Consider the following 18207-nt stretch of genomic DNA (forward strand, 5'->3'; position numbering starts at 1 on the left):
TCACAAATATTTTAGAATTATGTGTTGCATTAATATTAAACCAATTTAGCTTAACAATAGTTTGGAGCAAATTGAATATTTTGTTTACATGCCTTTGAGATCGCAGGAATACTTTTCGCTATAAGAATCGAGTAGAGGCCAATACTGGTGAATGTGACTCCATTACTAACTTTGTACGATCATCCCCGATCCTACTTTCGTGGTTCCAAACCATATGAATGGGGTATAACCTTCACAGGTCAATCGTTGTTGCCTTTCGTTGTCTCTTTATTGTGGTTGCCTTATATGATCCGTGAACGGTATACACGTTCCTTAAAAACTTGTTGGCGGCTCCCTACTTTCCTTGTCCCTAATCGTATTATGTCAATTTCCACAACCTATGAGTGCCAAACATATTCACACATGCTTAACGTAGGCGCGCTTCAAACGACGCCTACAATAACACAAGGTTATTTTAGCAAAATAACACAAGATTTGCGTAAAATAACATAATATTTTATCAAAATTACATAGTATTTTAATTAGTAAAATAAAATAAAGTTTCCGTAAAATAACACAACCTTTTAGCAAATTAAAAAATAACAAAGTTTCGATTGAATCAAATCAAATGAACATTAGTTCAAATTAGCAGTACATTTTTTATTACTTTAACTAAAAACAAAAACAAATTAAATCTGCATACTTTGTTTTGCTCAATCTTATTCGCGATTCTCGTATCTTTATATTATTTATGAATATCAATCATTTTTAATGTAGTAAAATTGATTTTCAACTTGGATTGAACAATTTTGTGCTTGTTTGAGTGTTTCAAATAATAATCAAAAGAATTTTTGTGGTTTTTGTTGAGAGGAATGAAGGATATGATGATGTTAAAATGATGGGTTGGGAAATTAAAGAGAGAAAAGGTGGGGAGAGAGAAAGTGGAGTGAGAAATGAACTTGAACTTTTGATTATTTTATGTTTATTTTCATTTATGTACTCACAAATTTTTTTTATTTTGTTTTAAAGGTATGTTATTTCACTTAATACGTTGGAGTATCATGATCATGATACTCCAGTAGTACCTAATGCATGATACTCCAGTAGTACCTAATACTAATTGATACAGATAATATAAGTTAAATTACTAAACTACCCCTTTTGGACTCCATCCCAAATCAGTACAACTGAATTTGCTCTAGTCGTGTTGACTTTTTACAAAAACAAATTGGACTATGTAAAAGATTTGAAAAATTGACATAGTCAAATTTTTTTATTACTTTCTTTCCCTCTATGGGAAGAACATTTCTTCTTTGACGCCCTTCCCACAAGGCCACAACTTCATAGTTGTTGTCTACCATGCCAAAAATACAAATATTTCTACATTCTACCTTCCCAAAATCTAATTTTAGAAGTTTGAAGAAGCTAAATGGAGAAAGGAGCTTTCTTCATTTTCTTTCTTCTTCGTTTTATTTTGGTCTTTAATTATCTTCACAATGTTTCTGCTAATAATGAAGGTAAACATCTCTTGCCCTTAATAATTATGCACGACTGAATTTGACTTTCTTATTGCTATGTTGTTTGATTAAGCAATGACTGCAGTATCATAAGACTATAAGAGGAGGTTAGACACTTAGACTTATGAAGTTATGAGCATTGTAATTGAAGTTGGTATGGGACTATGGCATATGGGTATGACTTTGATGTGTATTGGGCGGGTCACGGGTGTGGTTTTGTAAAGTCATACTCGCTATAGATAATGGCCATGTTTGGTAATTGGCTTTTTGGTTAGCTTTTGGCTTTTGGCTTTTTTAGGTGGTCAAACAGCCAAAAAATGTGTTTGGTAATTGGCTTTTTAGTCAGCGAAAAAGCTAGCTTTTAAGCCAAAATGAAAAATCTGCTTTGAGTAGCTTTTTTGTTGGCTTTTGGCTTGTTGGCCCACAAATTATCTAATAAACAGCCAACAACCAATAATTAATTTACCAAACACTTTTATAAACAGCCAGCTTAAAAAGCCAATTTCAAAAGCCATTATAAACAGCCAAATATTCCAGCTGGTCAAACAAACCAAGTGAACCAGCCAACCGCCAACAGCCATTTGCCAAACAAGGCCAACGTGTAGGCGGTGAACAAAAATTGTCTTTCTCAATGTCAAATTCGAGTGGGGTTAATTGATTTCACATATTATAATGTAGCTTCGTAAATGGGTATAGGTAGGGTCGAGCAAATAACTCATATACCAGAATTAGATCAAATTGATAGATGTATGTAATTTCCGAAATCAGAATTGGACCCTTATCGATTGGTTTTGGATAAATTATTGGCCCAATACTAAAGATTGGATAGAAATGCTATTTAAGCCCAAATTATTAAGCAATGCAAGTCACAAAATAATCTAAGCCCAAATCATTTTTATTTATTTTTTTCTTTTGTAGCTATTGGCAATCAGCAAAAGCATTGTATTAATAAGCAGAGAACTAGAGATTAACCTTCATCAATAGCAGAAGTATCAAGTTAGCTGTATTCTACTTTTAGAAAGAAGTATGAACACTTAACTCTCTTGGACATGATTGACATGAAACAAGCTAGCATAGTTATATATAATTATGCACGATCAAACATCACAATGTATCAAGGATGAACATTTGACTATCTTGCTCTTAAAGTCTTAACAATTATGCAGGACTGTTAACTTCATGTCAATTCTTTGTTGATATTGTTCAGCAAAGTGCAGGCACAAGGTTGCAGCTAAAATTGTCTAAATATCTGAATGTGTGTTTTGATCATGTCACCTGTTTACCACTAAAACAAAAGCCTGTGTAAAAATTGAAATGCAAGAACAAAATGAGAAAATTAGCCTTTAGATTTTCTGATTTTCAAAAGCTGCTCCTAGTTCACTTCAATGCTTAACTGTTGTAGCCTCTGATGATGCTTTCATGCCTATGGTACAGTTGAAGCTCTAAGCGCATTCAAATCAAATTTGGTTGATCCTGATGGGAAATTAGACAACTGGAATCCTAGCCTTGCCAGTCCTTGTACATGGCACTATGTTCACTGCACAGATGAAAGTGTCACTGAACTGTAAGTTACTCGGACTGAATACACCGGATGAAAATTTTTGCTGTTTATTAGCAGTAACTAGTTATCTTAACCTCTTGGTTCAGTGACCTTGGAAGTTTTAAATTAACTGGTCAACTAGTTCCACAACTTGGCTGGCTCTCAAATCTAAAAGAATTGTAAGTTCAGCTTTTACAGCAATTTTTTACTAGTTGTTGTTTCCTCGGTTACTCTTGTTCTACTCATCGATTTCTAATGGTTTATTGCTATCTATATGATTTTTAGTATAAGAGTTGTGCTGAATGCTAATTACATTTTTAGTTTAGCGATGAGGGTGTGAATTGTTTTGAGTCACAAACTCTAGACTATAGTTATTTTTTGAAACATAGTGTGCTGCACAGTACTAAGTCTACAATAGCAATGACAAGAACACAGTGTGACCCTTGATATGGCTGCTTTGGGGACTGTATGTTAGCTATTTTTTTCAAGACGGAACAATAATACATATTGAGCAGCATGTTATCTATTTGTGTTGACTGTTTAGATACAAGGTTGCATAATCTGAACCTTTTAAACCAGCAATATTGTTGTAGCACTGGAATCTGTAATTTAAGGGCATGCTCAGCACTTCTGTATTTAAGTTATTCAAGTTAATGTACATAGTTCCTTTTCAGAACATAAATCATGTAAACAATATACTAAAGTTCTTAGCCACATAGAAGTTAATACTAATACGACAAACCTTAGGAACATGGAATCACAGGAAAACTCTGAATTATTTCAAAACTGTGAATTAATATAGTGATGCAAGTTTGGGTTTGGTGATGCAAATTTGCATAAATTATTTCAAAACTGTGAATTATTAGTTGAACCATGTGTAATTGGTGAGTAATATTCTTACAATATTATGGCTATGCTTGAGGTTGAAGAATGGTGACATGATATTTCTTATTGCCGAAGGTGGAGGCACAAATGCTCACTTACACTTGATTTCATTCAATTCTTCAGTAATCAAGCAAATACAGTATAAACCTGAGAACCAATATAATGACTTTATTATGTTCTTTTAAAAATGGAACTTTTCATATAGTTCTGAATGTTTGGGATTAAATTTCACTTCTATTGATAATCATAGTTAAGGCATTTTGATTATCATAAGGCGTATTTTACATTTCTAGCTAACTGCTATTTAGTGCTTATTATTTCCTGGTTAATTCATGACTCTTTTTCTTTGTTTGGAAGGGCACTCTACAACAACAATATAACAGGTACAATACCACCTGAATTGGGGAATTTGGCAAACTTGAAGCGTTTAGATCTTAGTTTGAACAATCTTACGGGTCCTATTCCAGATACTCTGGGAAATCTCCTTAATCTTCAAAATTTGTATGTATCCACTATACACCCTCTCAAGCACCCTTTTGTTTTAACATATTAGTTACTTTGTCTTCTCATTTTGGTGACTTTCATTGCACTGAAAACTTCCTCTAAATTATGTTATGATCCATTGCAAGGTATGGGACTTTAGTCCCACATCGGTCTTATGAGGGGGCTGTTGTTGGGTTTTATACAGGATAATGCGCTCTCCTCCCTTTGAGCTAGCTTTTGGGGATGATTCTCTTGTAGTCCTGTATCAAATTATGACTAATATCATTGCTAGTTGTGAATAAAACAAGCATTATTTATAAAGTATAAAAATTCATCTCCTTCAAATATAACCTATCAATTTATTAAGATGAGGGCAAAACTTTTAGGAAGGACTATCCTTAAACTCATTAGAGTACAATTAAATTTAGTCACTAGTTATTTAGTATTTACAAACTTACAAAACTTCTTTGCTTTATAACATGTTACACATCTCATTCTTATCCTAACTAAGCAGCTTGAGTTCTCTTCACTTCGGCTTTTATACATGGGACTTTCTACTTCCATAGTGCTTTGTTTTCTTGCCATCCAGATCTTGTACGCGGTGACTGCTATTCCTGCATTCAGATCACTTCTTGTTTTTCTCCCACTGTAGCTTTTCACCCATCTATGTATAGTTGCTGCAATCTGTAAGTTTTTATTATCTGTGTTAACACCTATCCATATCAGTATCTTGTGCACACGGTCTTGATGCAGTGGCATTCAAATATATGTGATTGTGAGACTCAGTTTGGTCACCACAGATCAGGCAGTAGTCTTCACTGAAGATGCCAGCTTTGACAAGTCTATCCCTTCCGCCAATTATTAATGACATACTGCATTTATTCGTCCTTAATTGAATCAAGTATCATTGTGATCACAGTAAAGATGTTAATTATATGATTAATTGATACCTTATTTATTTTGATATTGTCACGAAATTCTCTGAAGGGTATTCATTAATAGTTTTATGTATGACTAGGTGGGATTATTGTGATAAATTTTTCAAGGAAAAAGGCCAAAATCTAGGATGAAACATCAAAGAGAGGTGAATGAGATATTTTAAGAGGTTATTCGATGAATGTGAGGTGGTTGTACTGAGGGCCGATAGGAGTATATGAGAAGATTTTAGAAGAAGAATGGAGTAGACAAGGAACCAAAGAAAATGATGAATCTAATATGTTACTTCAGATGGTGTTTTTGTTTAGGATTGGAGGTATGAAATGATTTAATTGCCCACTTGTGTTGCTTCGTGCTCACAGGCCCCTATTCCGCACAAGGCTAGCTTTCTTGCCGCCAAAAGGCTAGAGCGTGCCACACGTTCCAATCCCCAAATCCCAGACCGTGGCAGTTGGTAACAGAGCTAGGTTCTAAACCTCATCGCAAGGAACCCGTGTAGGCATCGAGGAAGGCCACACATGGATGGAATTCGTAAAAGAAAGGCTGGCTTGGCTCAAGGAGAAGGCAGACGAATGGTCCCAACTCCTAGTCATTGTGCACGAGCAAGCCGAGCAAATTGTGAAATTGATGAAGGATAGAGATGCGCTCCACGAGCAATTGAACTTTGCTCAAGGACGAGCCGATGAAGCACTTACAAAGTGTGCTATCCTAATGTGCAATGTGGGCAGAGACGCAAATGGGGTTGGTGGTGAAAATCAAACCGCCCAAACTTTGCGACTACAGCGGCGCTAGAGATGCCAAAGAAGTTGAGAACTTCCTCTTTGACATGGAGTAGTATTTCCGAATATGTCGACCAAAAGGTGAATGTTGCCATCATGTACTTGTCGGATGATGCCAAATTGTGGTGGCGCACTAAGCATGTCAACATTGAAGTAGGGAGAGCAAAGATTGATACATGGGCGGAGTTCAAGGAGGAACTCAAAGAACAATTCTACCCTGACAACACAAACTTTGTTGCTCGGATGAAGTTGCAAGAGTGCCGCCAAAAGGGATCTCTTCGCGACTATGTGAAGAAATACTCTGCGATAATGTTGGACATCACAGACATAAATGAGAAAGGTCGTGTGTTAAACTTTTTAATGAGTTTAACGAATGGGCATATCGAGAGATTTTAAGGCAAAAGATTGACACCCTTGCTGCCATGTGTACTGTTGATATATTGATGGACTACTCAGTCGGGAAATTCTATCAATCCGAGAATGATTCAAGTGGGACGTCCGCGCACTACGATAGCCCGGCTCCAAGCTCTAAAAGGGGTATAGAGGTCAGCTCTCGAGTATCGTCCAACACTATTGATGGATACCAAATAAGAACTGGGGGATGTAATGCTCAAAATTCAACATGGACCCCCTCCCACAGCTCCGGAAACTCTAAGGTCGTCACCTCCTCGGCATACACAAAATCGCTAATTTACATACTTTGTCGAGGCTCACATAAATGGTGGGAGTGCAAGCACAAAGAAGAGAATGTCATCAATGTCCGTTCAAGGGCCCCAAATGAGAAAGGGAAAATAGATAGACTAGCAGCGATGAGGATCCCACATATAGGATGGGTTCTATCTACCGAATGAGTGCTAGAGAATGATAGCACCTGAGGAAGAACCAGAAGCTCGATATCTATCAGAATTGCGAGTAATGGAGCTAGAAAAGGAGGCAACATCAAAGAAACAAGCTCGCACTAGAGACCATGAGAAGCGGGAGACGAAGCCCAATGAGCCGACAACATAAAAAATACACCCTCTCCAAAACAAGAATCAGAAACATTGCTCGAAGTAAGCAACAACGAGCCTAGAGACACTTAGGAGACACAAAAGAGAAACTTCCCAAGAGAAAGGGAGTACAGTTGTCAAGCAAACAATGGAGGTCACGCGTAGGGGATCGCAAAGATAATGGATACCCAAGAGACACCAGCCACAATTGCAAGCTCACCACCATAGTCTCAAGGAAGCAGCTCCCCAACAGATGACTGAGGAAGAAACTATCCATCAAAACCCAACAGATGTAGCAACCAAGAGGAAATTCAGAGATGAAGCTCTTAACAAGTTGTTCGAGAAGAGCCACCCTAGAGACCAGCTCCTTGACAACAACGAAGATCCAAATATAGAGTCGGCGAAGATTCAACAAGCCAGTCGCATTAACGGCGCATCACAGACTCAAGCTAGATTAGGATTTTCAAATTTTGATTGTAATTCTTGTAAGTCGACGAGGTCGTCGACAATTTAAGCGGGAGGGGATGCTAGAATCCAACTCCTTTTGATGTATTAGATGCCCTTTTAATGCGTTCACAGAGTTTAATTTTTTTTTTTTTTTTATTTTTTATTTTTATATATATATAGGCTTGAGATCCCATTATTGTATTTCTGTTAGTGCAGTGTTCACTAGGGATTCTCCATGTAAACAAATTAAAGCTCTTTAGAGGGCGAATGATAAATGAAATCTAAAAGCCTTCTATCAAGTGTTGACTTGCTTTTATAATTGTTTGTTGTTAGAAGTTTATAGATACTATGTCTTACTTGCATAATAGCTCCCCTCCACACCAACTTGATGCTATAAGAATTCATAGTTCGGATCCGCTTGTGTCTTCTTTGACGTTTTGGCTGCCCAAGCCCCGATCACTCGCACTCCTTCGCCAAATAGACGTGAGTGCTCCCAAGATTTAATTTCCCGCTTGTGTTGCTTCGTGCTCACAAGCCCCTCTTCCATACAAGGATAGTGTTCTAACTGACAAAAGGCTAGAGCGCGCCGCACGTTTCGGTGCCCATTGGGTTGCCTTAGACCCTTATAAACAGTGAAGGAGGAGCGAGAACTCCATTTATCAAAATAGAAAAGTATGGCACCCAATAATTGTCGATAAAGACTTGAGGAAAACTGAGCTCCGCAACAACATTAAAAAATCCCTACTCTACAAAATCATAGGCTTTCTGCAAATTATGATTGTAGCCTTTGATGAGCTTTGCGGCAAGCAAAATATTATCTCCAATATGTTTACTGGGTATAAACCCAACTTGAGCAGTATCCACTACTTCATCAATAACAACAATCAACTTAGTAGTGATAATTTTAGAAAAAAGCTTGCAAACAACATTGCAGCAAGAGATTGGTTTAAAATCCTTAACAAAGGAAGGGTTAGGAATTTTAGGGACCAAGGTGATAGTAATGCAGTCCAGGAAATATCTTTCCAGAATTAAAGAAATCAATAACACTGAAATACATACCAGCCTTCGCAAGATGCCAAGCTTTCTTAGAAAACAAAGAGTTAAAACCATCAATGCCAGAGATTTAGAGCTATTGATTCCCTTTAGAGCATTATCAATTTCAAAATGAAAAACAAGCTGAATAAGAAACTATTGCAGACAAACTAACCTTTTCTCATAGTAGCCAGGTCAAAAGTAGGAAGCCAAGAAGCCTTGTTCCCAATCAAACCTTTGTAAAAATGAATACTCTCATCTAAAATAGCACCCTTGAGTAACACCTGTGTTAAGGCCAAAATCTGATCGCTAGATTCGACCAGGTTCAATAGGACAACAACTTGATTAATAAAGATACTAATGATAATGTAGGTTCAATGAATAAGGATAAATAATCCATGAAAGATGAATAAAGGGGGAAGGGAAGAAGAGATGCAAGATGATGATGCAGAAAACCCATAAATAAGGGTAAAAACTGCGGGTGGCAATGAGTCCACCAATATACTAGTTTAAGAATTAAGTACGGGTACAACAGAGGTTGTTGTTGTTTTTTTTTTTAATTTTTTATTTTTATCAAGAATGAATATGTAATTTAGTGCTAATTGCTAATGGCTATGGAATATAATTCCTAGGGCTCGTATCTTGTGTTTTTATAGTGGTTTTTTCATCCTATTTATAATAGGAGAGCCTTTTGAAGTCTTGTATAAACTTCTTTGATGATTCCTTGAAAGTAGGAGTTAGATTCATGCCACATTTTTCGTGCTCTTATCCATTATCCTTTGACTTGATCTTTGCCAATGGTCAGTTGGAGAGTAGTGGGAGTGTCCTCTGTGAAAATAGGAGAAGTAGTTTGGCTCCTTGATTTGGTCTTTGACGGATGTGGACTGATTTGTGGTGCAGATACAATTAACATTTCTAACTGACTTATTCTTAGTGGGAAATATGCCTTCCTTAATCGTAGGAAAACTTATAACAACTTTGACTTATTCAAACTTGGATTCTCTTAATATATTCCTTGGAAATATCTTTGTTTAACTTCATTTAATGCCCGGAACCAGGTAATTGATCACGTAACAATCTGTAACCTGTTATCTAGTAAGTTGTAGACATCTGAACCTGTAGTAAAAATTTAGGCACAACAACCTAACTATCAATCAGAATATAATCCATCTTGTTCCTAGCCTGTTTGTTCTTCATGACTGAAAAGAAATTATGATTACTTCTATCACCAAATTTGATCCAATCAACTCTAATACTCTTTTAAAATCAATCTAATGTTTCACAGCTTAAGCAACATCAACTTCCTTATTACATAGAATAACCAACATTTTGAGCAATCTAAACTTGAATATCATGCATGTAAAACATCTTTACCTTGATCAATCTTCTCATCTATGTTACCAAAACGCTTAGTGTAATGTGGAGAAGCTTAGTAGCACTCTTGACAGCTTTAAGTTTATTCCAAACACTAAAGCCCTAAGCAATCCAAGCTTGACCTGAGAGACAGTCTCAAAGAACTTAGAATGATCAACAATACAATTCAAGAACCTAAAATGCCTACCATTTCCAGCATGAGCAGGGCAAATATCAATAAGCACACAATAGTGATTAGAAACAGAATGGGGAGGTACACAGCTTCAACATGGCCATATACATCAAGCCAAACTTGATTAACCAAAGCTCTATCTTTCCTGGTAAAAGTTCTAAGACCAAAATGAGCTTTATTAGACCAGGAGTATAAAACACCTTTACTCTTCATTTCAGATAACTCCATATCATCAATAAAACCCTGAAAATCCTTAGTATCGTAATCAAATACATGATTTCCATTAAATTTATCCTGAGAACTAAGAATTATATTAAAACCCCCAATACAAAGCCAAGGTATATTCTGCAAAGAAAGATTCCTGTCCCCCTCCCATAGAGCCAATGGAATGAAACCCATAAGTGACTATCACACTGAATTTGGGAAGAAAGATCCTTATTACTAATATTATAGTGAATAAAATGCTCATGCACATTAAGAACAACAAGAGTGACTTTATCAGCATTCCACCCAACCCTAATCTTGCCCTTAGGAGAACAATTATAATTGGACACCGAAGACTAAGCAGGGTCAAATTTTCTCTGAAAAATAGCACTCTTATGAGCCTTTACCTTAGTTTTCAATATGTTAAGAACATCAACTAAATGAGAATGAAGTAGCTTCTTCACATCAACTACTTTGCCAGGGGCCTAACATTCCAGATTAGGATCATCATAGCACTAGAGGGGAGGTTACCCTCACCCCTAATAGTTTTAATAGTAAAACCACCAGCACCATCATATTCAAAAATTTTAAGACCCGTATACACATTAGAGTGGCCAACAGCTAGTTGAGTATCTCTATGAGTCTGATTCTTAGTTTTCCTCCCCACTATTCTCCACCCTTCATCTGAGTTATTTTGAGTAGTAGTGGCAGCAGGTGTGACAATAATAGGTCTATGAATAGCTTTGTTGTGAACAACTGCAGTAGTTGGAGCCTGAGTAGGCTTAAGGGCCCAAAGCTGGTGTTGCTTGGTGGAAGCTGCTAGTTGCTTGGCTTGAGCCATCTTAGGGACAGACTTAATAGCAGCACAATCATGACCTACCTTACTGCATTTGGAACAAAAAGGCGGAGTCCATTCATATACTACTTGTAGTATTAATAGTTCACCAAAAGGGCTTTCAACATAAAAGGATTTAGGCAGCATTTTAGTAGCATCTATTTTAATAAGAACTCTAGCAAATGAAACTCTAAGTTGCCTAGATGTACACTCATCCACATAAATAAGAACCCCGAGCAAGCTTCTAATTTCTGCTTAGAGTCTCAGGACCGCAATAGTTTAAAGGCAAATTAGGAAATTTGACCTAGAGTGGAACAACTCTTAGGATTTCAGCATGAAAATTAAACTTGGCATTCCAAGAATTCAGAATAACAGGTTTTTCAGTAAACATACGAGGGCTAGAGCATATATATAATTGCATATGTATAATCAACGGAGTGCAAACTAACAATGAAATAACTATCATTATGCCATAAAAATATCAAGTTTCTGAATATTACTCAATTGTTAAGATATAATAGATGCACAACATCTATAATGGGGTAATAACCAACAACATAGAAAACAATAGCATTACTCCATTTTTTATTACCTGCATAACTCAGAAGCTTGCAATTGAGCTATTTGATTCCTATCTTGCATTTTAGGAGGGGAAAATTAATGTGTATTAATAAAATTGATAATAAGATATGAAAAGTTAAATAAAACAAATACTATTAAAAAATTTAAGAAAAATACACTTTAATAATCCCAACTTTACTCAATTTACTTTAAATAATCCCAAGTTTTCAATATTCTATAATAATCCAAACTTTTACGTGTGTTTTCTTTCTTCAATTCGGATTACCGATTACCCGAAGAAAGGGTTAATTTTTTTTGAAACAAATTATATGACACATGTCACACTTTAATTGCTTCAATAATATAAATATAAATTAATTTGAATTAAAAAACAAAAAAAAAAAAGAAAAAAACCAAAGACCACCAGCTACCCAACGCTGGTGGTCGCACTTCCTCAACCATCAACACCCACACCCAAACTACCCACTTTCCGACCTACCAAAAATCCTCCTTGCACCGAAAACCCTTCCGTCACTCTTTTTTATTGCGTTTTACGGCAATTAGAGGAGAGAGAAAGAGAGTGGGCAGCATTATTTAGGTGTTTTTGGGGGTGGGGGGTGATTTCGAGGGTTTATAGGTGGTTTCGGGGGTAAGGGGAGGCGATGGGGACTGCTTTAGGGACGTGGGCGTGGTTTCGAGTTTTATGGGTAACGGTTTCGACACAAGGGTTTGGCTATGGCTGGTTTAGAGGGTGGGGGAGGAGGCAGAGGGAGCCGATTTCGCTGGTTTAGGGCGGTTTCTGGGGAGGTTTTAGGGTTGGGACTAGGGAGGCGGTACTTCGGGGTTGGCGGTGGGCTGCTGGTGGCTGGTTTTGATTTTTTTTTTCTTTTTAAAAAAAATATATTTTTTCTTTATTTTTTTTATTTTTTGGACCACTTCGACTTGACACGTGTCAATTGACCTAAAATTTAGGTTATTGACTTTTGTTGATCGGTTTGGAATTAAAGAAAGAAAACGCGAGTGAAAGTTAGGATTAGTACAGAATAATCAAAAGTTAAATTGAGCAAAGTTGGGGATTATTAAAGTGAATTTTTCCAATAATTTATATATAAACAAATTACGTGATTCAGTAAAACTGATGTGTATTGATAAGTTAATCAAAATTTTCATATTAAGTAATTTAATGAAAATAATTCATGACATTGGAACAAACAACACAAATCATCTTCCATTACTTTGAATTTAGATTCACTTCCAACGCCACCAATTTTTTATTTAAAATTAGACGGGGTTGGCCCCATTAAATTTAGATCCTCCCCCGCGACCCATCCTGCACTCCAAGGATTCCTTTGGACATTGGAACAAACAACACAAATCATCGTAGAAACCAACAACAATATATTTAGGTACTTTAGCGTCCACCCATAATCTTCCACTATTTAAAACATTAGCATTATAAAAAAGAGTATTATTCATGAATATGGAACGTTACGTTCATTAATCAAGCATAATTGAATTTTGTCAATGAGTTTTATGAAACATAACTTTGAGACAAGTCTCTCAAAGTGTACCTTCTGAATCTTGACATAGTTATGGACATATCTATTAGACGGGCTTTCTTGATAAATTGAATTTTCTTTGTTTCTTACGGGCAAGAGCAAACAATTGTTTTTCTTATATGTTGAGCCCATTAACAACCCACATGTGAACGTTTCCCTTGTCTCACATTTAAAGACTAAAGGGAAAGTGTAGTGGTAATGGAATCTCACATTGAAAGAATTCAAGAGTTACCACCACTATATAATACTATAGGGGACTACTCCCCTCATTGCCATATGGTTTTGAGGTGGAATCTCCTTGGTCTTGTAAAGTGGTAGACTTGCACTCTCCCGTGACATGTGCGGCCTAGACCCATATTTGACATTACACTTTTCAAGCAAAATACGTAGCCTTTTTTAGCATCTTAGAACGACAAATTTTACTCACACGATCATTAACATTTTATTTGTTTTTTTGGACGAGCCATGGGTTAGGGTCAGGGTTAAGGTTAGGGAGAGAAAGATATTGTTGGTCGGAAAAAATTGCAAAACTAATTTAAAATGTGAAAATATAAATATAAATTGATAATCGAAACAAACACTAGTAATGAAGTAGAGTTAACCGGGGGAAATCGTGAGAAACATAATAGAGCAGGAGAGAGAAAGTAACAAGGATCGAAGGAAAAATAAGTTTGAACATACTACGTTGGTTTGAACATGTAAAACAAAGATCGAAATAAGGGTAAGGAAAGGAAAAGGTGGGATCATAATAGTCTTTGAAGTGGCTAAGGAAACCTAAGATGACTTGGATGGAAGAAATTAATAGTGTTTTTCTAAGCTATGCCCCCCATTTCTTCGATTTCTAAGTTGTACCCATGCGTTTTCAAAGTTATAAGATGGACCCTCCACCTAACGATATTTTATCAACAATACCCTTTGACAGCCATATCCGTTAACGAAAATTAAGTTATTTTATCAACAATGGTGTTCTGGCGTTATTAATTTGACACGTGTCTTGTTCTAATTGGTTTAACACTTTAAAAAATTTAAAAAATCAGAAAATAAAAAAATAAAAAAAGGTTATTGTTAACGTCAAAGGTTATTGTTAATAAAAATTAGTGAGGTTGAGGGCACAACTTAGACATTTGAAAAGGTATAGGCACAGCTTAGAAACCGAAAAAGTTTGGGGGCATAACTTAGAAAAACCCAAATAAATAATGGTATGAAGAAATTAGATTAAATACATTGAGAAAGGGAATGGAGGAAATAGATCATGGATGATGATCAGTAGGATGGAAACTCGGCTCATGTAGCTGACTCATTTGTTTAGAAGTAAGTCTTCAAAATTGTCGCGTATTTGGCAACCTAAGAAAGTTACATAAAGTTAGTTATGCAAATTGTGCAATGTGAACCTATCATAAATTACCCTATTGTCGTGTATCAGGGATCCTAAGCTACAATTTTTCTTTATTTCACAAAATCATTCGTATGTTTGTTTGTGGTTCTTATGCATATCCTTGTTTAGATATGTGTATGTGCTAACACTTAGGGTGGTTCCTTCTAGTAGTATGAGTATTTTGCTTGAATCAAACTTGTGCTTCTACTTGGCTTTTTTGTTTATAACTTTCTTTAGAGAATGTCTTTAATTGTTGAAATGTTATTTTCTTGTCTTTATTTTTTGGTAACTTCAAATAACACTCTGTGATATGAATGTTCAACGATGATAGGCATTTAAATAACAATAGTTTGTCAGGCAAAATACCCCGGTCATTGACTACCATTTCAAGCCTAAATACCCTGTGAGTGCTTAATCTCTCTTTCATTACTATAAAACAATACACTAAGTCACAAAATTTTATTAGGATTATTTATAAGAGGTATATAACTTTATTATAGTGATTTGTCATTCAACCAGCTAACTGGAGATGTTCCTCTCAATGGTTCTTTCTCGAAGTTCACCAATCCAAGAAGGTCATCAATTTTCTCCATTATTTCCTGATGATTCTAATGTAGTCTTATGAATTTTGACTTAAACTTATCCTTGAATATTAAGGTGATTTAAAATCGTCCTTTTTGGTAAATATATATGCTTCTTATTTTCAGTTTTATTGGCAATCGTAATTTAAGGATGCCTGCAATAAGTCCAGATCTACCAGTTCAAACAGGTTCGCTTTTCTTATATTATAACATATGATAATGGTTGTACATAATATATACTATGTTGTATTGTTTTGTCCACATGTTCCTACAATATTTTCTTATTCTTACCATATTATCAGTTTGTTCAAATATAGAATTATGATTAAATGATTAGCTAGTCAAAAGATAGCATTGTGCTTTGACTACTTATTTCTATCATCCATTTTGTTCTTGTCATGTTAAAAATATTACTGGTGTGGAGGTTTTTGTTTCCACGTCATATACATTTTTTGTGATAAAATTTTGTTTATAATATTTATGAAGATTGATTAATAAAATAATTTTTTTCCTTGTGAACTTTAAAGAATATTGGCTCTTCATATGTATGATATGAATAGTTTTTGACTTTTAGTTCATCTTGCATTACATATTGAGACTTTGAGGGAAAAATAAAATGATTATTTGAGTTAAACTTAACCTTTTGCCCTCCTTGCCGAGAAATTTTGTTGAAACTAATGCTAGATTGCATCATAAGGATTCTTAACAAATATTTTTTTTTTCAGGGAGAAATAACTCTATTGGAGCGATTGCTGGAGGAATTGCAGCGGGTGTCACTCTGCTCCTTGCAGCTTCTATAGTCCTTTATTTGTGGAAACTTAAGAAACATCGAGATCAATTCATTGACGTTCCTGGTTAGTGAAAATATCACTTATAGCTCGTTAAGATCATATTAGTACTTATGTTACTACATTTGATGTAGTTTCATTCATGGTTGTTTTCTTAATTATAGATAATGGATTTCCAAAACTTCACCATGGACAGTTAAAAAGTTTCTCCTTCCAAGAACTAAAAATTGCAGCGGATAATTTTAGTAATAGCAATTTCATTGGTAAAGGTGGATTTGCAAACGTATATAAGGGGCGCTTGTCTAATGGCACTCTTGTGGCAATTAAAAGACTTAAAAAAGAATGTACCCAAGTTGGAGAAATCCAGTTTCAAACTGAGATCGAAATGATTAGCATGGCTATTCATCACAATTTGCTTCGCCTGTATGGTTATTGCACAACCCCCATAGAGAGATTGCTTGTTTATCCTCTAATGACTAATGGAAGCGTAGCATCTTGTTTGAGAGGTAAACACCATCCATCTTTATAATTAATTAATAGTCACATAAATTTAATTTGGGATGTCTAAAAATTATTTATAGACTTGCACTGCGTGAACAATTTTGTAGTTGTTGCATAAGGTTTTCATTTACCCCGTTAAAGTGTCACTTATAATTTAACCAAATTGATTAAATGAAAAAAAAATTGTGCCTGAAAAGTGTATGTTCTTTATAAAAGTCAGCTTATACCTTGTAAATATAATTTTATCATATTGATTTGTTTTTTACAGAACGTCCTGCAACACAACCACCGCTCAGTTGGGAAATTAGAAAGAGAATCGCAATAGGAGTGGCAAGAGGACTTGCATATTTGCACGAGCATTGTGATCCAAAAATCATCCATCGCGATGTAAAGACTGACAATATATTTTTAGATGATGAGTACGAAGCGGTTGTTGGGGACTTTGGGTTGGCGAAGCTTATTGACTACAAACATACTCACGTCATTACAAAAGTATGTGGCACAATTGGGCATATTGCGCCCGAGTATTTTTCCACTGGAAAATCTTCAGAAAAAACTGATGTTTTTGGGTATGGGGCCATGCTTTTGGAGATCATCACTAGACAGAGAGCATCACATCTTATCCCTCCAGTTGATAAACAAGATATTACATGGATAGATTGGGTATGTATACGATTCATCTTAAATATTCATGTCATATCCTCCACACTTTACATTCCAGTTGTGGGGGCCATACTACTTGCGTTAATTTTTAGTTGTAGTAAAGGGTATTATTAGTGAGACAGACAAATTTTCTTTGTTGCAACTAAATATTAACGAAGGTATTATCTTATTTTAACACTTGAGTGCATAACATACTTATGTCTAATATTACTTTAGACATCCTAGTAACTAATATGGGAATGATGTTGCATGTATTTAGGTATACGGAGTATTGCAGGAGAAAAAACTGGAAACATTAGTTGATGGTGAATTGCTGGGCAATTACGTTGAGAATGAAGCCGAGCAGTTGATCAAGATCGCTTTACTTTGTAGGCAAACTTCTCCCACAAGACGGCCAAAGATGTCTGAGGTGGTTAGAATGCTAGAAGATGATGATGGTTTAGCTGAGAGATGGGTGAGATGGGAGGAGGAGTTGTTATGTAAGAAAGTCAAACACATTCACCACTCTAATATTGATTGGGTTCTAGACTCTACTTCCAACCTCTTTGCTGATGAATTGTCCGGTGCTAGATGATATGTTTGGTCGGCTATACACTTACTGTACGTTATGTATTTAAGACCCTCCAGTAATTATATAGTTTAATCTAGCAATGCGATAACTAATTATCGAGTCTTGTATTGCTAGTTTTCCCTCTAAAACCTCTTTCTCTCTCTCTCTCTCTAGTCCATGTCATCACATTTACTAAAATATTTACGACAAATCTTTATATGCGTGTGGCTAACCTCAATAATTTTTTATTTTTTGCTTTTTTGTTTTCCTTTTCCCACTCCTTATTGTACTATATTTCCATTTTCATGTTTTTCTCTCTCCTACTTTTCATGAGGATGATTTCTCTTTCCTACCTTTTATGAAGATGATTGGTACAAAATATAAACAAATTCATGCATGAAATTTACACAAAGAGCAAGTAATTTGAAAACCTCCAAATCAATTTTTGAGGTTCTTA

At 35.6% G+C, this 18207-nt stretch overlaps 1 pseudogene across 1 annotated transcript; it reads left to right on the top strand.

Moving 5' to 3' along the window:
• The first annotated feature begins 1362 nt into the window (after positions 1-1362).
• Positions 1363-17861, top strand: LOC145638912 (BRASSINOSTEROID INSENSITIVE 1-associated receptor kinase 1-like; annotated as a pseudogene). The gene is made up of 11 exons (XR_014114739.1): positions 1363-1496; positions 2931-3060; positions 3144-3215; positions 4279-4422; positions 14999-15070; positions 15168-15242; positions 15375-15426; positions 15946-16102; positions 16201-16542; positions 16806-17200; positions 17460-17861. The product of XR_014114739.1 is annotated as a BRASSINOSTEROID INSENSITIVE 1-associated receptor kinase 1-like (transcript).
• Positions 17862-18207: the final 346 nt, after the last annotated feature.

Source organism: Chenopodium album, chromosome 7 (assembly GCF_948465745.1).
Source record: "Chenopodium album chromosome 7, dcCheAlbu1.1, whole genome shotgun sequence".
Lineage (NCBI taxonomy): Eukaryota > Viridiplantae > Streptophyta > Magnoliopsida > Caryophyllales > Amaranthaceae > Chenopodium > Chenopodium album.